Consider the following 24005-nt stretch of genomic DNA (forward strand, 5'->3'; position numbering starts at 1 on the left):
GTGCTTAAGTAGGATTTTATTTAATTTGGTTCTTTAACTTATGTGTTTCTTGTGAAAGAACTACTTGGAGATTAAAGATCAAGAATTGGAGATTGAGGAATTGGAGATTCGCTTGTGGTAAGTCTTCTTCCAAATATTTTCAATTCCACACATTTAGTTAGTTTCTCACAATTAGTGACAATTAGGATCTAAAAAAAAGATTTTATTTTCATTGACCATAATAAAATTCACCATCCACTTTGACATTGACTAACAAGATAATAAATCCAAACAATTTTCTCCCTTCTCATTTGTCTGATTGTTAACCCTAAAAAAAAATTTCTTTCTACCATCATTTTTAGTCACTTTTAATTCCTAGGGTTGCATTTCATATAGTTAATAGGAATTAACCAAAATGATTTGAGCATCTTGGTTTTGCACACACTTGAAAATATTTTTAAGGATAAAACCCCATAATCAAGATAAGGTGAGGGATTTCATCACCCTTTCCTTAGCCCAAAAATCACAAATTCCTTACTACACAACTCAAGCCTAATAAAACTCATTAGACGTTGTCCATAAGGAATCGAGCTCAATAAGGAACAAAGAATCTTTAGGTAAACCGATTTAATTTTTTTTGGATTAGTTGGTGTCTAAGGTAAGGTTTAAGGGTTGCGTAAAGCGCTCTACAAGGAATGAGGTACTTAATCGATCTCTGATCAACCATTGTTCCTATCCTTACCCGGCTAACTAATCGAGTAAAACTTTTATCTTTTCACTTAAGGAATTTTTGGTTAGGAGCTGGTCTAGCTGAGTTAGGCTTAACCCTAGAGTTAGCATGATTGAAAAGTGATTGTTTTTTATTTATTTTTCCTTTTTCTTCAAAAAAACTAACTTTTATTTTTTTCTTTAAAAAAAAGTATAAAAAGAAATTGTTTTGGTGCATGCAAAATGTGGATTAGGGACAATACACATCGACAAATTCATTTTGAACAAATGGCTAATCCGCATGTTTTCAAAATTTATGTTATCCCAATAGGATTGAAATCCCCAATGAAGCTCGGGAGTTTGTATAGACCACATCTCAGTATTCGGTGAATGATCCATTTTTTCTAACCTACAACCCAGGTTGGGAAAGTTACAAAAACATTGTATGGAATCAGGGAAACCACTCCGGAACTTAAAACTTCACTCCCTCTTCAACCTAACATTTTCCTAGGGGAAATACAGTTCCTTTCAATTCTCATCTACAATTTCAACAACTCAGTCTGTCACATCAAAATCAATCTCCTCATCATCAAGTTGTAACTCACACTCCTCTTGATACAGATCATGATGAACGTTCTAATATTTTGAAAAATGGTTTTAAAATCATAATTAAGGCCTCCACACTAGCCATGGATATATGTTAACTCAAACATCCTACACGATGAACTCCTTTATGCAATCAACGGAACTCATACTTAACTCTAACACTCAAGACATAGCTAGATTAGAAACTCACATTGATCAACTAGCTAGTGCCATAAGTGAAGGAGAGGAAGGAGAAATTCTGAGTCAACCCGTTGTCAATCCTAAGGACACTCAAATGAATACACTACAGTCAGGAAAACAGGTCGATAGTCAGGAAAGAACACCTTTAAGCCAAATTCTTGTTCTAATTCATAACTTAATTCAGGAAAGACCAGAGGAAGACGAAGAAGAGTAAGATCCAAGTTTTGAGGAAATTTTTGATAAAGAGTTGGAGTTTTTAGAAGAATCAGATCAGGTCATTGAGAATGATGAAACTGTGTTAAATATTTGCTGCCTTGAATTAAATTTTGAAGAACTCTTTCTTGATGAACTTAGATTCTTAGAGAATAATCAACAACCAAATTTTTCAGAACTCAACCATGAATCTTGGGGTTGAGGAAAATGCTACAGAAGAATTGGTTGTTAGAAAACAAAAATTCACAGTACAAGAGTTTAAGTTTATTAAGAAATGTAAAATGCATGACACCAATAATACATACCTTACTTTGTTGCAAGAATTATTGAACACCCTGATATGCTTAGAATTTCAGCACAATGTTGATTATATCATTTTGAATTTGTTTAAAACCCGAGGAAGAATTTTCAGCAATATGGTAGGATTCAATGTAGAACATGAGCTCTTCATATTGAACCTTTTATTCTATATTGTTTGTTTTATTTTATTTCAGAATAATAAAAAGAATTTATTCTTCTCTCATTCGAAAGTTTCTCATTCAGTTGTAAAAAAAAAAGAAAAAAAGAATAAAAAAGAAAGATGAAAAATAATTTTTTGATTCTATCCTCCTCAGACCAAATGTAATTACAGATTTTTATCAACTGATCAAATATAAGTACTTTACTTCTTATCTGCTTTTCTTTGTGTATCATAGAGTTTGCATTGAGGACAATGCGAAATTTAGGTGTGGGGGTGGGAATTAGTTATTTTTTTCTCTTTATTTTACATTTTTAGTTGTATTTTTATCATTTTTTCCCTTTTCCTTAAAAAAATTATAAAAAAATCATCACTTGCCAAATTGATAGAGTTATGTAATAATTGATTTATTTAATAAATTTTAAATTTTCTAATATCTAGTTTGTTATTTACTCAAGTTTACCTTTTATTATAACTCTAAATAAATTTCTTAAGAAATGATTTTCAAAGTAGTATACTTTACTTAAGCCTTAACTTAGATTTTTATTTAAAATAATGGAATTTATACATGCTTAGCTTAGAGTTAAAAATAATTTTTCAAAGTGTCTTGACTTACATATTTTTCAGAATATATATACAGATACATATAAAAAAATTGTAAAAGAAGAGTGAGAAAAATGGGCACCAAAAGGAAAAAAAAGAAAGAAAGAAAGAAAAAAACTCTTAAATTCAAGGTGATTCTATCTTATAAAGTCTAAGCTGACCGAGTAATTAAGCCCAAGGAGTATTCCATACTTAATGACCTAAGCCCAATTGGGTTAGGATCCATTGACCCAAAACTCATTAAATGGTCGCTTAGAAAGCCCGTTAAAGTAGAAAAAATCACCAAGAAAAAAAGAATTAAAAAAATAATAATAATATAAAAAATATTAAAAAAATAAAAATACTAATAAATGTTTTATATATATAGTTATATTTGTATATATGGTCTTAAAAAATATTTTAGATCAAGCAACTTGAATATTATTTTAAACAAAGAGTTAGCATGTTCTTTTCAAAACTTTTAAATTAAATTTCTAAGTTTGGCTTGATTTTGTATTTCTATAATGAGAAGATTTTCTAGAAAATTTATCTTAGAGTTATATATAAAAACGTTTTCTTGAGTGATAACTAGCTTCAATTAGATTGTCTAAAGTTATCAAGTGAATTTAGTTATTCACTGACTTCTTTAATTTAGCAAGTTGACCGAATTTTGTGGTATATTCACTGCAAACCCTTACGATACTATAACTCGTCCACTAGGGTAATCTAGGGGTTTAAAGGCTTGTGGTATGCGCTAAATACAACCGTGATTCCTACGAAAGTGAGTTCGGCTTTTTTTTCTTTTTCTTTCTTTGCTAGAGGACTGGCAAAAGTTTAGGTGTGGGGGTATTTGATAATCATATTTTATTACAATTTTATACCTTTATTATCTATTTTATATGAATAAATATGCCACTAATAATTATTTTTATCTTTAATTGCAGGTTAATCAAAAATAAAAAGCCCAATATCTCTTCTTTCAATAAAGCTCATGAATTAATAAAGAATATATGCAAATACCTGAAAGAGCCCAAGCCCAAGTCCAAAATCCCAAAGCCAAAGCCAAATGAAAGAGAAAATTAGCTGATTGCAAAAGGAGGCATATGGGTATCGATGCCAGCATCGATGGCAGCATCGATACCCGTATCGATACCAGCATCAATGCTGGTATCGATACCTACGTCGTTCTGTTACAGATCAATGGCTAAAATTTACTTGTTTTGGATAATATTTCAATCCAATGGTTCTCATTCACTGGTGTTTACCATAAATAGGGGTAGAGAGTGAGGGGTTGAGAGTGTGAAAATTTTTATAACTCAATTTGGAGAGGAGTGCCACTTTTAATTGAGAAGACCTTCTAAATTTGTAACTTTTGTTACAATTAATAAAATAATTTTTTCATCACTTTAAATATTTCTTCTCTTTGTTGGATGATGAAGATGGAGATGAAGAATTACTTGGAGGTTTGTATTTCTTTTATTTTTCTCTTTTATTTCTTTTATTGCTTATTAGTTTAGATTTATTTCTATGTTTGTAGTTAGATTTTATTTTCTTGTTAAATAACCAAGATGCTAGAACCCTCTTGCCTTAGATTTATTTCATGTTTATAGAGTAGATTTATTTTCTTGTATTTAATTCTTATAATTTATTTTGTAGTTTAGATTTTTGTAATTTATTTTATAGTTAGATTTTAATTTTTTATACTATTCACCTTGAGGCTAGAACCCTCTTGGGTTTAGTTTTTCTTTTTGTTTAATTTTATTTTCTTTGATTCGCCTTTAGGCTAGAACCCTTTAGGGAATCGCCATTTTATTTTCTTACACTATTCACCTTGAGGCTAGAACCCTCTTGGGTTTAGTTTTTCTTTTTGTTCATTTTTATTTTCTTTGATTCGCCTTTAGGCTAGAACCCTCTAGAGAATCATCTTTTTCTAAGAAGTGGATTCAATTCTAGATTATCCATATTTTTAATTGAATTCGCCATCTTTACTTTCTTGAATTTTCTTTTTATTCTTGATTTTTCTTTTTGATTCTTGATTTTATTCATCTTTTTTTTTCTCCTTGTGAAAATCATTCATTATTTGTCACATCTACGAACACTTACATTTTGTGCCGATTTACACACTATCACTTTCACTCTTATTATCTCTCCACAATCACACTTATTCTTTACTCCTATTTGTCACGCACACAACATAAGAACCGATTTATATCTTCTCCTACAAAACATCTTCCTCGTGGTATCGATAACTTTTTATACTATAACTTGACACGGTTGTGCACTTACAATATTTTTGGTACATGTTTATGCCGCATCAGGATCCTTGCACCGGAGTAGGCCAAATATTACTTTAAGCACAACGTTTCACAAATGCACAGCAGTTAATTAAAAAATTTAAAATAACAGCACGTCATCCATCACTGTTTACTTCTAGATTTAACTATAATTTCCAACAAAGGTGAGGGAGAGGAGGGTGAAGATGAAGAGCTTGAGCAGGAGGACGGAAATGTGCTTCTTGAGGAGGAGGAGGAGGAGGAGGAGGACGATGACGAAGCAGAGCACTGATCGGTGAGTACCATTCTTGATAAATTTCTGACTTGGAATCTTGAGAGTTCAATCTCTGGTTACCAATTTTTCTGTCATGCTCCGATTATTCTTTTGTCTCGATTAGGATCTTTAAAAAAAATTCACTTTTTTAGGGATTTTCTATGAGAGTAGGCATCCCCTCTTGGCTCCTGCCCATACAATTTAAAAATCGCACGACCATGATCATATTTTGAGACGATGATTGCTCTCTTAGATGTCTTATTTATAACAATGACCTGTGTAATCACCTCTTGAACTTCTTGATGCAACAAAAACCAGTGTAAAATCAGTACTAGCAATCGATGTTAAGGTCTCCTACTGGCTATCATTAGCAAAGTTTTCAAACCTACACCATTTTACTTTAACCCGCATTGCTACATTGATTCTTTGACAAGGTGCAAGATACGTATCAAATGCGATTCCCGTGGACCTTATAAATCCAGCATGTTATGTTTTCGATAAATTGAATTTATGATTTGGCTTGCATTTATATTGCGAATTTACTTGTAAATAGTTAACATGTTCCATAGGGTTGTTCATGCTTGGTTAGTGCTTTGGGAGTTTCTTGATCTGACTTAATGTTTTAGCCGATTGCCTGTATGCTTGTATCTGTCTTATCGGTGGATTGACTGTTTAAATCATTTGCGTCTTAATTCTGTTATTACTCTGATATTAAAGATTTTGGCAGAGATCTTAACTTTAACTAAATGGTTTCTTTTGATTGACTGATCTAAATTTAGTCTTCTTCAAGCCATTTATCATTAGAGGTTCCACAAATAGATTATATGAAACTACGATGGGTGTGCTTTCCAACCAAAACATAACTATTTCAAATGTTACTGGCTGTAATTCTGAAAAATCACTCATTGGAAGTACACCAGGTTAAAAAAATTACCTAAAATTTCGAACCAAATAATAACTAGTATTAATTTTTAATTGTTACTAATGCATGATACTTTCAATCATGTTTCATATCATTTTCATCATTCTCAAAGACAATATTTTCCCATGACTAATGTCAGTAATGAAGTCACAGATAAAATTAGTTATCGAGTCACAAACTTATGCTAATAAGTAAGATTGGAATTAAGTTTTGCTTCATTTTGTAATTAATTTTTTTTAATGCTTTTGGGTTTGTCATTTACTTGTGTTATCAAAGTAAGCATCAGTGATCTAAGTTAGGTTAATGGAAGTGTAGAAGCAGAGTTGGATTGACATTTATGCCTAGGACTTGGTAATTTTATTGAAGAAGACTTTTCATATTCTTTGAAATTTCAACGGATAAAAAGATCAGACTAATGATATCTAGACTAGGATTTTTATTTTTATTTTTTGAAAGAATGATTAAAACACTGACTCAGGAAATGTTGGGAAAACATGCAAAAATGACGAGATTAGCTTTATGTGCTGGATGTTTAAAATAGGAGGGATAAATCACTCACGGGAATCGCATTTGATACGTATCTTACACCTTGTCAAAGAATCAATGTAGCAATGCGGGTTAAAGTAAAATGGTGTAGGTTTGAAAACTTTGCTAATGATAGCCAGTAGGAGACCTTAACATCGATTGCTAATACTGATTTTACACTGGTTTTTGTTGCATCAAGAAGTTCAGGAGGTGATTACACAGGTCATTGTTGTAAATAGGACATCTAAGAGAGCAATCATCGTCTCAAAATATGATCATGGTCGTGTGATTATTAAATTGTATGGGCACGAGCCAAGAGGGGATGCCCACTCTCATAGAAAATCCCTAAAAAAGTGAATTTTTTTAAAAGATCCTAATCGAGTCAAAAGAATAATCGGATCATGACAGAAAAATTGCTAACCAGAGATTGAACTCTCAAGATTCTAAGTCAGAAATTTATCAAGAACGGTACTCACCAATCAGTGCTTTGCTTCCTCCTCCTCCTCCTCCTCCTCCTCCTCCTCCTCAAGAAGCACATTTTCGTCCTCGTACTCACTGATCAGTGCTCTGCTTGGTCCTCCTCCTCCTCCTCCTCCTCCTCAAGAAGCACATTTTCGTCCTCCTGCTCAAGCTCTTCCTCTTCACCCTCCTCTCACTCACCTTCATCCTCCTCTCCCTCGTCTTCATAATCCGCTTCATAATCCTCCTCGGCTTCTCCTTCTTCTTGGTTCAGCTCCTCCTCCTCCTCCTCTTCACCTTCATCCTCCTCTCTCCCTCATCTTCATCATAATCCGCTTCATAATCCTCCTCGACTTCTCCATCAGAAGACTAAATTTAGATCAGTCAATCAAAAGAAACCATTTAGTTAAAGTTAAGATCCCTGCCAAAATATTTAATATCAGAGTAATAACAGAACTAAGACGCAAATGATTTAACTCTGTTTTCGCTGTAGACTTGTATAGCCTCTAATGACTTCAAGATTCCCTTTTCCGATGCCACCTAATCCGTGGTGTAGCTTTAGAAGGTCACGAACGGCAACCGTAGCTTTAGAAGGTCATGAACAACAAGCTTCTCCCGCAAGAATAAATAAATAGCTAAGTAATTAGAATTCACTGCAATGCAATAAATAAACAACATAAAAGATTTAGAAGATTTCATACTCTAGTTTGAAAGCCAAAACACCATTCTCTTTTCTCACTTGGATCTGAAACTAACATAAAACGAAATAAGAGATGAAAATTTTGGATGGAGAAGCATGACCATTTATAGCCTGATCTTGGGGTAGATGGTGAAGAACCTTGATCTCATCTAAATTGTGCGCGTGAGTGTCCTTTCCACTCCGATAAAAGAGCCAAAGAGCCCGTGATCTTCAAAAACGATCATACTCTGCTGAGCTCTTTCAACTCACATCGTGCTGTTCTCTGGCTTTTAGCTTCTTACAATCAAAGCACATGTGAACTGAACTATGTACTATTTACTTTTAAAAAAAAAAAGATTCCCGCTATGAGGGTGAAAGAGTCAAAACGTTTCATTCAAGGGACCTATTTGCAACAACAGAACTACAGGCTTCACCCGCAATTCAGCGACGGTACAGGGGTCTATCTGCAATTTACTCTAGTTCTAACTCCTGCAACAGAGCAGGACATTGAGCATCAAAACAAGCCACATGCCTTCTTGAGATCTGCTGTCTGTGGCCTTTAACTTTAGGTTTCCACATGTTTTAGCTTGTTGATAAATATGTTCACAAGAATACATGTTTATATAAATTCTTGAATATATAAAATATGTTTTATTCAGACAAACCTGAGGCCACCCATTATGCAACCTCGCATTTCTAACCGCTGACAGATTAGCTTCAACTTTTTAAATGCATTAGTATCATTAAGAGAAAACGCAATGGTTTCCTCAAGTCCAAATTCTCTAATCGTAACTTAGGGAAAAAAAAAATCTTAATAACGGTTTCTGAAAATATATAAGACCCAAAAAAGACCCTGCCATGCCGAGAACAACTAAATGGAAGACAATGGCTCTCCCTCCTCTTTTGCCCGCAAAACAATTCTTAAGATGCGCAATTAGTAAGTTACATTGTTTAAGGTGAAGAAGGAAGTTCTTTTTGATTGGTGTTATCCAAGTAATATGGAAGTTCTTTTTGATTGTTATTGATTTAAGTCTGACTATTTTTGTGTTTGCATGCAAATACACTTGTATACCGTTCTAATCGTTTGCAGGCAGCAACAAAGCCAGTTTGTTTACAGTCTTTGAAATTTGTTTTAATAAAGAAAAAAATGTATAATATTGATAGACAACTAAAGTTGGCTTATATTTTACTTTGCTTGCAGAAAATCGTACATATGGCTTTAGTGAGAATTTCATCCAACGTTGGGTACTTCTGGGACCTTCTTCAAAATCGTATTTCTACTGCTTTGTCGGAGGATCAACGAACAACCCTTCGAGATACTCCATTCTATGGCTATTTAGATGTTCCAGATGTTCCAATGCAACCACTTCTAGTGGATTGTTTGTTGGAAGTATTTGATGTTGAAAAAAGTAGTTTTAAAATTGGAGGAAAATTGATCTCTTTTGGTGTTGAAGATGTTGGGAGAATATATGTTTGGAAATTAATCTGTAAAGTATTGTTCTCAGTTTGTTACACTGAAAGTAGATTATGAAAGTTATTCTCAGTAGTGTTATGTGCTTGTGATATGTGCTTGGTGCTATTATATGCTGGTTGATGAGTATTGCTATTATGAAAGTTATGTTCTCAATAGTGTTATGTATAACATGCTATTATGTGTTGGTTGATGAGAGTTGAAATAATTTAATTCCAAGGCTCGTGTTTTTGTCTTGTAAGCTGAAAGCTCAAAGGTTTGTAAGCTGATTTTGAGGTAATCAAGTAGCTGCCAGTGACATCCTATAAGTATAGCATGATATCCTGCAAGTATAGCATGATATGCTGTAAGTATAATATGAAATCCTATAAGTATAGCATGATACGCTGTAAGTATAGCATGATATCCTGCAAGTATAGCATGATACGCTGTAAGTATAGCATGAAATCATGTAAGTATAGCATGAAATCCTGTAAGTATAACATGATACACTGTAAGTATAGCATGTTATCCTGTAAGTATAGCATGATACTGTTGGCCTTCTTATTTTGATGATGATTTAACAAACAATATACAACTAATATTGGTTTTAGTATTTTTGGTTTGTATACCCAGGAAAATGAGCTACACTGATATTGAAGCCTGTGCAAATCAAGTCTATCAAGATCAAGCTTCATATGATATCCTCTTGGTATACTTAGTACATATTTTATATATAATGTGTGCAAATTCTACAAGCTCAATTTTACACACACATATATTTGTGAATTTTCTCAAAACATAGGTGTTTTTATGTAAAATACAATTTAATATGTTTTGGACTATATAAACATTATAAAAAATCTTTTATTAAGTCCATAAAAACATTACACAAGTTTTCAAAACTTGTTTTGAGCTAAAAAAACAAAATTAACATGTTTATATACACATGTATTTCAGTGTTTTGAATATTACCGAGTTTTCACAAATGGTAAGAGAAATTTGAAAAATTCATTTTCCAACATATTCATATTCATGTTTATAAATTTTTCCCAAAGTTTTACATTTTTTAATTTATTTGCTATTTTTAAAAAGATGTTTGAAATTCAATTTTTCTGTTCATTTTACATTGATAAACTGTTATCAGTCGACTGATGAATTTTATCAGTCGACTGATGAACTCGCCTGAAATTGCCAAAAGTTTTTGTTTTTACGACTGATGAACTATCAGTTGACTAATGAGATCTTCAGTCGACCGATGAGCAGCTAGGTGCCTGTAACGGTTAGCTCATCAGTTGACTGATGAACAATATCAGTCGACTGACGTCTGTAACGGCTAGTTTTTCTAGGTTTTTGTTTTTTATCCTTTTGCTGGGTTTTCTGGGTTTTTGGGCTTTGGTTTTTTATCCTATAAATACCCCTTATTGTTTCACTTCGGCTAAATACTCATATTGGTATTTTAATTCCACCCCAATTTCCAACAAGGTATTTTAAATAGGCAAACCCGCTTTAAGACATTTTAATTGATCCAACTAATCAATAAGACATGTTTTCTCGTCGGTAGGTAAATTTCCGATGAGATCTCGTCACGTGCATGGCACGTGATGTCTCAAAACTCATTTTTAGCAGCGGCGACGGCAACAATCTCGTCATATTCATCCCAAAGTAGGATAAAATAACGGTTATGACGTCGCCTGAGATCGCTAACCCTATCGAATCGGCTAAATATGACGAGATTGTTGCCGTTGCCACTGCTAAAAACGAGTTTTGAGACATCATGTGCCATGCACGTGATGAGATCTCGCCGAAAATTTGCCCGCCGACAAGAAACCATGCCTTATTGGTTAGTTGGATCAATTAAAATGTCTTAAAGCAGGTTTGCCTATTTAAAATACCTTGTTGGAAATTGGGGTGGAATTAAAATACCAATATGGGTATTTAGCCGTTTCACTTCTAAAATCATTAGAGAGGATTTTAACAAGTGTTTTAAAGTGTTTAAGAGATCGTTTATGTTTCTTTTTAAGTTTGGTTTTTGTTTACAAAGAGGAAGCTTACATCATCGTTTGAGGAATTCATCCTCTGTTTCTTTTTAAGTTTGGTTTTTGTTTACAAAGAGGAAGCTTACATCATCGTTTGAGGAATTCATCCTCAATCAATTTCATCCTACTCTTTGTGTTTCAAAGAGGAAGCTTACATCATCGTTTGAGGAATTCATCCTCAATCAATTTCATCCTACTCTTTGTGTTTACAGAGAAGTTTTCCTAACTCATTTACCTAGCATTTTATTCTTGATTTTCATATTTATATCATTGCTAGTTTATTGTTTGAGTTAGATTTTATTTGAACTCATTTTATCATACACATCCCTATTTGAGATTTTAGTATTTTATACATTACATATTGGGTAGTGTGATTGTGATATTGTGAGAGTGAGCTACATTGTGTTCTCATCCATTAGAGAACAAATCATTTGTATTTGAGCCTTATTGTGAGTTACACATATTATACTTGTACACGTAGAGGAGTGGTTGGTGTGAGACGAGGTTGATTCCAAGAGTAGTGGTGTCGGTTATATAGCCTAGTGAGAGGTTGTAAATCCGAGCACTTGAGGAAGAGGACACATGCTAGGCCAACACTTAGAGGTGTAGAGTGTGTTTACATTGTGTGTGTTGTAAACGTTTGTCGGTAAGCGTTGAAAAGCGATTGTGAACGTTTTGGTTGTGTTTGGGGTCAAGAGTTGATGTTTTTATTGCTTCAAATCTATTACAACTTTAGTCTTTATAATAAACTCAAATAAAGAGAAAAGTCGATCTTTTTATAAGATCTCCTTGCACAATAAAAATAAAAATTATAACTCTTGTCAAACTACACATAGATCTTATTTATTAATCGCTGTTTTACGTGGGATCTTTGCATGTGCCGGGGTTTATTCGTGGACCGCCTACGGATCGGATCCGGTTGACAGAAAATTGACAGAGCTCCTACTTCACCAAGGAAGTATTCGCTTGAAGCTCTGAAATCGACCAAGCGAAATCAGTAGCTCTTCTCGAGATTAAGACCAAGCCTAATCACGAGGAACAGACGGACGGGGCTTCAGATCTCTCGAATTCTCTCTATTTATGCTGAAGAGCTTTGCCGAGATTAGTTAGCCTCCTCTGAAATTCGTGCTCCCTTGCTCTCCAACTCGGCATCACCTCCTCGTCTTGATAAAATTCCGCCCCCTCTGAAAGGAGACCCTAGGCTTGTATTTATAGGGCTCCGGATCTGGGGTATTTAGATAAGAGTGAGAGATTTGGTCATATTTTTAGTTGACAACGGCCTAACCATGTTTGTGGATAATATCCAATCAGTTAGAAAGCTCTAAAATGAACAAATCGTGAGAAAATATCAAAAAACGCGTTTTCGGGCAGTTGGCGCGCGAGGCAGACTCTGGTGTCCCACGGGGGCGCGGGACACCAAGTGGTGTCCCCGCGTCATGCGGGAGCGCGGGACACCAAATGGTGTCCCGCGGGGGCGCGGGAGTTCGGGACTTAGTCATTTTTGGCCTTCCGGGCTTGTATTTTCTGTCGTTTTGCGTCTTTTGTCATTTTGTTGACTTGTACGCCTCGCTGACTTGCTTCATGCGCTCGTTAGCTTCTATACGATCTTGAATGATCTCGTTTAACTCAAATGATGACATTCATTATCTTCTCTCTGTCTCGAGCCGTGTTCGGATACCTATAGGTATTTTTTGACGCCTACAGATACCTCCTCCAAAGTATTTCAGACTCATTCTTTTATAGAGGAGTCTGGAATGCTTTGGATAAGACATGCCTTGTTTTCAATCTCTTTAGTATTTTGTTGAGGAGATCGCGTAGAAGGACTTGTGAATAGCTTCAATTCTTGACTTCTTCAGTCTTCAATCTACTCAGTATTTTATCGAATATATGAAGTTCTTCCAGCGCTGCGTTTATCGTCTGACCATTGTCGAAATCTTAAACCGAAGTTGGTGTATAAACATTTGAACTTAACTCTTGTCATTGAGTTAACGTTGAACTGATTGTCTTCATCGGGGATTCATGTCTGAATTGTAATTTAACTCTCTGGAATCATCCTTTAATCCAGAATTTTTCCTTAGCCTTATTTTGGCTAAATTGTCGATGCGTTGACCAACATCGACCTTTACTGTAATGCGTTGTCCGATGTTGACCTTCGCTGTACTGCGTCGACTGACGTTAACACAGTTTATACTCGTACGTTCACTGGAGTCTACATAGTTTAAGCTCTTAAGACATTGGAGCATGGCGGTCCTAAATGTCAGAGCTGTAGGACCAACTGTTAAAGCTGATTCATCTGCAGGTATGGATCTTATCCTGAAGTTGTTGGATCCTCAAGTCACGAGACCAACTAATGAAGCTGGTGCGTCAATGACTCTTGCATTTATAGGATTTTTGGCAAACTCTCAGTCATCAACGGGTTTGATGAGCATTTACCGACTACCATTTGAGTCGGGCTAGCGTACAGATTGTTTAAATCCGTTCTGCACATAACGTTGCTAAAAGAGTTAACTCTTTTAGTGCTACGATATTGAATACGTAGACTTCATCTTTCTCATGTGAAAAGACTAAACAACAATGCGTGTTAGACGTAGACTTAGGATTTTTGGCAAATCCTCAGCCTTCAACGGATTTGACGTGCCTTTACCTAGACGTAGACTTAGGATTTTTGGCAAATCCTCAGCCTTCAACGGATTTGACGTGCCTTTACCGATTATCGTTTGAATCGGGCTTGATTTTTGGCAAATCCTCAGCCTTCAACGGATTTGACGTGCCTTTACCGATTATCGTTTGAATCGGGCTTGCATGTGGATTGTTTAAGTCTGTTCCGCATGTGACGTTGTGTTAAGAGAGTCAACTCTCTTGGTGCTACGATATTGAATACGTCGACTTCGTCTTTCTTACGGGAATAGACTACCCGGTAATACGTGTTAGGCGCTGACTTATCCCTACTTAGGCTTCAGGATAAAAGTCCCCAGACTCGGATTATGGTGTCTTCTTCAATCGGTGAAAGACTAAACCGGCAACGCGTATTAGGCACTGACTTATCCCTACTTAGGATGCGGGATAAAATTCCCCATACGTGTAAGGCACGAATTATGGTGTTATTAATAACAACCTGCCACAATGTTGAATATGTGAGCCTTTGTCCTTTTTATGGTCAAAGACAAATCGGCAACGTGTGTTAGGTGCTGACTTATCCCTACTTATGCTTCGGGATAAAAGTCCCCAGACTTGGATTCTGGTGTCTTCTTCAATCGGTGAAAAACTAAACTGGCAATGCGTGTTAGGTGTTAACTTATCCCTTCTTCGGATTTGGGATAAAATTCCCCATACGTATAAGGCACGGATTATGGTGTTATTAATAACAACCTACCATAATATTGAATATGTGGGCTTTTCTCCTTTTTATGGTCAAAGACTAACCGACAACGCGTGTTAGGCGCTGACTTATCCCTACTAAGGCTTCGAGATAAAAGTCCCCAGACTTGGATTCTTGTGTCTTCTTCAATCGGTGAAAGACTAAACTGGTAACGCGTGTTAGGCGCTGACTTATCCCTACTTAGGCTTCAGGATAAAAGTCCCCATGCGTGTGAAGCATGGATTTTGGAGTTGAAAGGTGGTGTCTTCTTTTGGGGCAAAGACGAACCCGATGCTGAAGAGGAAGAATTTTATATTCTATCTCCAGGTCTTCTTTTGGGGTAAAGACAAACCCAATGCGGGAAAGAAAGAATTTTATATTCTATCTCCCAAAGCTAAAGAGGAAAAATTTTATATTCTATCTCCAGTTGCAAAGAAAACTCAAAGTGGGATCTCCACTTTAAGAATCCGGGAAGGTGAAACTAAGAGTGGGATCTCCACTCCGAGAATTGAAAAGATTCAGATAATCCTAGCTGTCGAAAGGTTTGATTACTGAACTAAAGATGGGTTTCTCGTTTATCGAGTGTGAATTGCGGTTTTGGCCCTAACTATAGGAAGGTTTGACCAAGTGGGAGTTCGAGGCGACCCTAACAGTAGGAATGTTTGATTGCTCGATACGAAAGTGAAACTCTCATTCATGGAAGGAATCTAGAGAAGATTTTGACTTCGGCCCTAACTGTAGGAAGGTTTTACCGAGTGGGAGGTTTGAGATGATCCTAACTGTAGAAGGTTTGATCGCTCGATTCGTGGACCTCTCATTCATTGGAGGAATCAAGAGGGGATTTTGGTTGTGGTCCTAACTATAGGTTTTAAAAAATGAACAGTGAGAGTGGGAGTACAAATTACAGTAGGAGTGTTGATTCGTACAGATCACTTAAAGAGGGTTCATGGTGTTAAGTGACAAATACTTAACACGAAAGGATTTGCCAATCGCCAACGATCAGGATATTAAAATTCCGAGTATTATGTCTGGACTCTAACAATGAGAGTGTTGAGTGCACAGACATAGCGGGAGTTTGAGTGGGAGTTTCTTATTCTTCACCTTCTTGTAGTGACCGGGTTATCCCTAAGAATACACTATATAGAATTCTTTCGGGAACTTCTCGTTACATGAATCATTCACCCCTAGCTTCCTTCGTGAAACTGGGTCTAACATTATACTCAGTTGCATGACTGGGTTATTCTTAAGAATATTATGTATAAAAATATCCCTAAGAATACACTATATAGATTAAGCTCGATGAAGTGTCCGATGTGAGTAGTGCTTCTTTACCCGATTTGGGGTGGTTAATGGATGACCATTATGATTAATGTTTAAATTTCGGACCACCCATTTTTCAGTGCTTTTATCGAGTCCAATAACCATCTTTGTGTTGCATCCACATTGTTTGTTGGAAATTTGTAGTAAAAAGACAATGAAAAAAAAATTGACTTGTATTCCTCTCAAAATCAATTACAATTTGGATTCCGATTACAAAAGATAGGAGAATGAATTTGATTCTCCCCTTTGTTTAAAACTGGGTTCTTCACGGTAGCGATGAGATGCCTCCCTCGAATGCTCGCGTTGAGTTTGCTTCTCGTTGACGATCCGAACGTATTGATTCACTGGAACGTGATTTTCTCCTCACGATTTGACGCTGTGGAGAACTTGCGTGGCAAGTCTTAAAAAATAACTCTTAACGAGTTAATAACTCGGAGCAAGTTTATCTTTATGAAAGAGTTGATTTAAAGCGAAAGTTCGGTTAATAAGCCAAGGATAAAGAAGCTCCTGTTGTCGACCTCTAAAGCTCCAGTCGAAGAACGAATGCTCTTCTTTGCTGCCAATCCTCAGGTCCAAAAAGCCAGCCCTTGACCGAATTTCCCTTTGTTGATGAGAGAAAATCCCCCCAAAGCTAGCCGAAGATCTCTTCTTTGCTCCCCCCAAAAAGAAGGATCTGAACTCAGTTGAGTTTCCCACTATTTATAGGGGATTAAGGGTGGTAACTATCCCCTTAATCCGCTCCTCAATGGGCTGAGTCGGGTGTAACCGCCCCCTCTTAAATAGATCCCTAAATCGTGGGGAAAACGGTTTTGAAACCGTTCTGTTAGTGCTTTGAACGAGTCAAAACGCCAATCTGGGCGTTTTGGACCTTAACTCTGCGTCTTAGAGAAGAGACGCAGAGTTGGGCGCTTGTTGGGAGTTGAAAACGCAAGGGCCGCTTGCGTTCGGACCTTAACTCTGCGTCTTAAAGATGAGACGCAGAGTTGGGCGCTTGCTGGGAGTTGAAAACGCAAGGGCCGCTTGGGAGATTAACTCTGCGTTTTGATGTTGAAAACGCAGAGTTAAGCCTGTTTTAGGCTGAAAACGAACAGTTCGTGCTGTTTTAGAGATGAACTCTGCGTTTTAGGCTGAAAACACAGAGTTGAGCCTGTTTTAGGCTGAAAACACACAGTTAGGCCGTTTTAGAGGTGAACTCTGCGTTTTAGGCTGAAAACGCAGAGTTGGGCCGTAACTCTGCGTTTTGATGTTATATCACAAGGATAACCTCTGTGTTTTGAGGTTATAACGCTGGTTCGACCTGTGCGTTTTGACTCTGTAATGCAGAGGCGGACCTTAGGTGGGCTTGGCGAGCTTCAAGCTAAGTCCAATGTTCTGACGAAGTCCGGTCTTACAGACGGACTTCAGAACATAATTTGCTACGAAGAACAGGTCATAACTTTCAAACCGTAAGTCAGAATTGGACGAATTATATATGAAAATCGGCTATCTTGACGAGACGGGGCCATCCGAACCGAGCCAAAGGCTTCGGTTCGCTTCCTCCGTTTCGTCAAATTCCTTACGGTTTGAGAGATATATGCATTCTAATATGAAGAGACCGTCAATTTGTGGTCTCTTTTGCTAGAGCTTTGTACAGATCGTCCTCTTGTAATCTTCGTCTTGGCTCCTTGAAAATATGAGAGTTGTCAGATTGTAACTCCCGATATTGATTGTGAATGCTGTTGAATTAGAGCTTTCATCAGTTGTCGTGAAGATCGTCAGATTGTAGCCTTCTACGTGAAAGTCCTCAAATTGTAGCCTTCTGGAAGTCGTCAGATTATAACTTCCATCATTGGTGTTTGATGGGAGATCAACTATCTATTGTGATTTTTAGATAGCCTACAGAACCCCCTCCAAAGTTTTTGAAAGTTCGCGGTTGACTGGGACGAATTTTCGGAATACTTTGGATCTCAACTCTGATCTTGGAGCTGTTGATTCCTTGTCACAAAGGAGTTGTTCTCTGCACTCGCTTCGAAGGCAGCTTGGTTGAAGGGATTTTCCATGCAGGACCTGTGTGAAGGTATGCGCCATAATCCTGCTTCTGAAATGTGGGGGGTGGACCCTGCATTTTGAACTTGAGATGCGGGTTTCACCATTGCATGTTGAATTTGGAACACAGGTGTGACATCGGCGTTTGGTTTTTGCATCGCGGGTCTGACATCAACGTTTTGACTTAAGACATGGAAGTGGCTTCCGTGCATTTTTGACTAAGTCTTTGAGACTTGTCTTTGACGCATCTGTTTTAAGTCTCGACTCACGGGAATATGCTACCCGGCAGTATGTATTAGGCGTAGGCTTATCTCTAATTAGGGATCGAGATAAAGTCCCCCATGCGTGTGAGGCATAGATTTTAATGTCCTTTTCACGGTAAAATACTAACCGGCAACGTGTGTTAGACATTGACTTATCCCTACTTAGGATTCAGGATAAAATTCCTCATGCGTGTAAGGCATGGATTTTGGCGTTATTAATAATGACCTGCTACGATATTGAATACGTAAGCTTTGCTATTATTGCGGGAATATGCTACACGGCAGCATGTGTTAGATGCAGACTTATCTCTAATTAGGGATCGAGATAAAGTCCCCCATGCGTGAAAGGTATGGATTTTGGTGCTACGATGTTGAATACGTAGACTTGGTCATTTTCGCGGGAACGAACCACCCGGCAGCATGTGTTAGATGCAGGCTTATCTCTGTTTAGGGGTCGAGATAAATTCCCCCAGGCATGAATCCTGGTGTCTTTTTCACGGCGAAAGATTAACCGGCAACGCGTGTTAGGCGTAGACTTATCTCTAATTAGGGATCAAGATAAAGTCCCCCATGCATGAAGGCATGGATTTTTGGTGTCATTTCTTCCTGTGTAGCTTGAAACACCGAAAGAATTAACAAGTTCATTGGGGGGTTGACTGTTAGAGGTGTTATGTTAACCTAACAGTATTTTATGGACCTATCGCTCTATTGAAGAGAGTCGATAAGTTGATTTGGTCGTCAGAGGTGTGGTGTTAACTTGACGGGTTTGTGGACCTATCGCTCCATTGAAGAGAGTCAATAAGTGGATTTTGTCAGAGATGTGATATTAACGTGATAAGAAGAATTTGCGATCGGGCAATTTTGAGAACTTATCGCTCTATTGACGAGAGTCGATAAGTTGATTTTGTCAGAGGTGTAGTGTTAACGTGACAAGATTTGTGTTGCGATCAGAGCAACTTTGGGGACTTATCATCCTATTGACGGGGATTGATAAGTGGGTTTTGTCAGAGGTGTATTGTTAACGTGACAAGAATTTGTGTTGCGATTGGAGCAACTTTGGGGACTTATCATCCTATTGACGAGGATTGATAAGTGGGTTGTCAGAGGTGTATTGTTAACGTGACAAGATTGATGATGCGACCAGAGCAACTTTGAGGACTTATCGCTCTATTGACGAGAGTCGATAAGTTGATTTTGTCAGAGGTGTAGTATTAACGTGACGCAAATTGAATGCATACTCTGTGGGGATGATGATCGTCAGAAGTGTAATGTTAACTCGACGATGTGAAAGATTCGTTACTCTTAATCCAGTGGATTCCAAGTAATCAACCCCCAGTCTTGATTAAGACTTAGCAGGGGAATAAAAAGAGGTAGACAAGGCACATCGCCTAGTGAGGCACTATCCATGAAGTCGGAATAGAGTCACATCACTAGTTAGGCCATTATCTGATGAGTTTGACTATCAGAGGTAACTGTTAACATGATAGTTTTGTGGACCTACCATCCTATTGAAGAGGATTGGCAAGTTGAGGGACTATCAGAAGTAAATGTTAACGTGATAGTTTTGTGGTAGATTTTGTGGTTGACAGAGGTATTTTATTGAACATGACCACTCAGAAAATTTATTATTCATAATCCAATGGACTACAAATAAACTAATCCCCAGTCTTGAATGAGGATTGGCAGGTTGAGGGACTATCAGAGGTAACTGTTAACGTGATAGTTATTGGAGACCCGGCATCCTACTGAAGAGGATTAGCTTCAGTGGCCGTAGTATCTTCCCCTTCTGACTGAGAGGATTGTGCTTGGTCCGATTGCTCAGGAGAAGGTCAGGCTTGCTCCGATTGCTCGGGCTGATCCTGTCTACTTTGTTCTTCTGCTTTGATCCTGGCAATAATCTTTTGAGCCTGCTCGCCTTGAGAGATTAGTTGTCTCCAAGAACGACATTTTGCAACTCCTATTCGGGCTAGGAGGTCGGTTTGCAAGTTGTGTCGACAGGTCTCTACTAAGGTAGACTGTGTCATACCTGACGAACACCGGAGAGCCATGGTTCGGAACCTTTTGACGAAGGCTTTGACGGACTCCCTCTTCTTCTGCTTAGTGGCGAGAAGGGTATGAATGGAGACTTCTGTATCCTCTTCAAAGAATCTTGATAGGAAGAGTCTCTCTAGATCTGTCCACTTTTGGATACATCCCACGGGAAGTTTCCTGAACCATTCAAAGGCAACTCCCTTAAGGGTGCCCATGAACAATCAAGCCAGTATGGCATCGTTCGATATTATATTTCCAGTCTGTGACTTGAAATGATAAATATGTTGGTTCGGTGATCCCGTGCCGTCAAAAGTTTGTAGTGTCGGGACCTCGAACTTCGGAGAATAAGGGGCTGCATCCCATTCGGCAGGATAGGGCCTGATAACTCACTCATCTTGGAGCTCGCTTCTGTTAGCAATGGCTTTAAGACGGGCTTCCAATTCTTCCATTTTGGCAGACTGGAGATTCTGCTCGTTCTCAGTCTCTCTTCCTTCATCAGAGGAAGATTCCAGGCTGTGGGCTTCTTGGTCAGAAGTCGCATCATCAACCACTTTTCCCTTCCCTTTGCTTGTGTGAGGTCGGGATGAAGATGCTTTTCCTCTCCGGGAAGATTCTTGCCTAAGCGGCGAATCTGTCTCCTGAGATTTGGCCTTGTCTGCGACGCTTTGAGTCAACATGGCCATGAGTCCATTGATGGCCTCCTGCTGTGATTTGAGCATGGCCTCCTGCTCATCAACCCTTTTTGAAAGATCTTCAGAATGTTTGTTGGAAATTTAATGGCCATTGTTGGAAATTTGAGCATGTCCATTGATGGCCTCCTGCTCGTCAACCCTCTTTTGTTTGTTGGAAATTTGCAGTAAAAAGACAATGAAAGAAAAATTGACTTGTATTCCTCTCAAAATCAATTACAATTTGGATTCCGATTACAAAAGATAGGAGAATGAATTTGATTCTCCCCTTTGTTTAAAACTGGGTTCTTCACGGTGGCGATGAGATGCCTCCCTCGAATGCTCGCGTCGAGTTTGCTTCTCGTTGACGATCCGAACGTCTTGATTCACTGGAACGATGTCTTCTCCTCACGATTTGACGCTGTGGAGAACTTGCGTGGCAAGTTTGAAGATAACTCTTGACGAGTTGATAACTCTGAACGAGTTTTAGAAGAACTCGTAGAGTAAGTTTTGAACTCTGATCGAGTTGATAACTCTGACGAGTTTTAGAAGAACTTGCAGAGCAAGTTTTGAACTCTGATCGAGTTGATAACTCTGAACGAGTTTGAACTCTTGAAAAAGAGTTGATTTGAACCGAAAGTTCGGTTAAAGGATCCGAACTCAGTTGAGTTTCCCACTATTTATAGGGGATTAAGGGTGGTAACTATCCCCTTAATCTGCTTCTCAATGGGCTGAGTAGGGTGTAACCGCCTCCTCTTAAACAGCTCCCTAAATAGTGGGGAAAACGGTTTTGAAACCGTTCTGTTAGTGCTTTGAACGAGTCAAAACGCCAATCTGGGCGTTCTGGACCTTAACTCTGCGTCTTAGAGATGAGACGCAGAGTTGGGTGCTTGTTGGGAGTTGAAAACGCAAGGGCCGCTTGCGTTCGGACCTTAACTCTGCGTCTTAAAGATGAGACGCAGAGTTAGACGCTCGCTGGGAGTCGAAACGCACAGGCCGCATGCGTTTTAGAGATGAACTCTGCGTTTTAGGCTGAAAACGCAGAGTTGGGCCTGTTTTAGGCTGAAAACGCACAGGTCGTGCTGTTTTAGAGATGAACTCTGCGTTTTAGGCTGAAAACGCAGAGTTGAGCCTGTTTCAGGCTGAAAACGCACAGGTCGTGCTGTTTTAGAGATGAACTCTGCATTTTAGGCTGAAAACGCAGAGTTGAGCCTGTTTTAGGCTAAAAACGCATAGTTGGGCCGTTTTAGAGGTGAACTCTGCGTTTTAGGCTGAAAACGCAGAGTTGGGCCGTAACTCTGCGTTTTGATGTTATATCATAAGGATAACCTCTGTGTTTTGAGGTTATAACACTGGTTCGACCTGTGCGTTTTGACTCTGTAATGCAGAGGAGAACCTTAGGCGGGCTTGGCGAGCTTTAAGCTAAGTCCAATGTTCTGACGAAGTCCGGTCTTGCAGACGGACTTCAGAACATAATTTGCTACGAAGAACATGTCATAACTTTCAAACCGTAAGTCGGAATTGGACGAATTATATATGAAAATCGGCTATCTCGAAGAGACGGGGCCATCCGAACCGAGCCAAAGGCTTCGGTTTGTTTCCTCCATTTCGCCAAATTCCTTACGGTTTGAGAGATATTTGCATTCTAATATGAAGAGACCGTCAATTTGTAGTCTCTTTTGCTAGAGCTTTGCACATATCATCCTCTTGTAATCTTCGTCTTAGCTCCTTGAAAATATGAGAGTCGTCAGATTGTAACTCTCGATGTTGATTGTGAATGCTATTGAATTAGAGCTTTCATCAGTTGTCGTGAAGGTCGTCAGATTGTAGCCTTCTACGTGAAAGTCCTCAAATTATAGCATTCTGGAAGTCGTCAGATTGTAACTTCCATCATCGGTGTTTGATGGGGGATCAACTATCTATTGTGATTTTTAGACAGCCTACAGAACCCCCTCCAAAGTTTTCGAAAGTTCGCGGTTGACTGGGACGAATTTTCGGAATACTTTGGATCTCAACTCTGATCTTGGAGCTGTTGATTCCTTGTCACAAAGGAGTTGTTCTCTGCACTCGCTTCGAAGGCAGCTTGGTTGAAGGGATTTTCCACGCAGGACCTGTGTGAAGGTATGCGCCATAATCCTGCTTCTGGAATGTGGGGGTGGATCCTGTATTTTGAACTTGAGATGCGGGTTTCACCCTTGCATGTTGAATTTGAAACACGGGTGTGACCTCGGCGTTCGGTTTTTGCATCGCGGGTCTGATCTCAACGTTTTGACTTAAGACATGGAAGTGGCTTCCGTGCATTTTTGACTAAGTCTTTGAGACTTGTCTTTGACGCATCTGTTTTAAGTCTCGACTCACATCCATTAAGCTGATGGGCCTGCAAACGTGCGTAGGATTTTTGGCAAACCCTCAGCCATCAATGGATTTAATAAGCCTTTACCGACTACCGTTTGAGTCGGGCTAGCATGTGGATTGTCTAAGTCTGTTCCACATGTAACGTTGTGCTAAGATAATAAATCCTCTTAGACTTGATGCTATGATTTTGAATACATAGACTTTGTCATTTTCACGGAAAAAGACTAACCGGCAACGCGTATTAGGCGTAGGCTTATCTCTAATTAGGGATCGAGATAAAGTCCCCCATCATCTCTAATTAGGGGTTAAGATAAAGTCCCTCATACGTGAAAGGTATGGATTTTGGTGCTACGATGTTGAATACGTAGACTTGGTCATTTTCGCGGGAACGAACCACCCGGCAGCATGTGTTAGATGCAGGCCTATCTTTGTTTAGGGATCGAGATAGATTCCCCCAGGCATGAATCCTGGTGTCTTTTTCACGGCGAAAGATTAACCGGCAACGCGTGTTAGGCGTAGACTTATCTCTAATTAGGGATCGAGATAAAGTCCCCCATGTGTGAAGGCATGGATTTTTGGTGTCGTTTCTTCCTGTGTGGCTTGAAACACCGAAAGAAAGTTGGAAGTGCCAGAGGTATA

The 24005-nt window shown here is 38.2% G+C and overlaps 1 long non-coding RNA gene across 2 annotated transcripts; it reads right to left on the bottom strand.

Annotated features, from left to right (window-relative positions):
* LOC109844582 lies at positions 5049 to 8148 on the bottom strand. 2 transcript variants are annotated; one of them, XR_002248070.1, is made up of 3 exons: positions 7880 to 8145; positions 7656 to 7787; positions 5049 to 7547 (listed from the first exon to the last, which is right to left on the bottom strand). It is a non-coding gene; the product is annotated as an uncharacterized LOC109844582 (long non-coding RNA). The 2 variants fall into 2 exon arrangements; XR_002248069.1 differs by having other exon boundaries at positions 5049 to 7787; positions 7880 to 8148.

This window comes from Asparagus officinalis, chromosome 6 (assembly GCF_001876935.1).
Source record: "Asparagus officinalis chromosome 6, Aspof.V1, whole genome shotgun sequence".
Taxonomy (NCBI): domain Eukaryota; kingdom Viridiplantae; phylum Streptophyta; class Magnoliopsida; order Asparagales; family Asparagaceae; genus Asparagus; species Asparagus officinalis.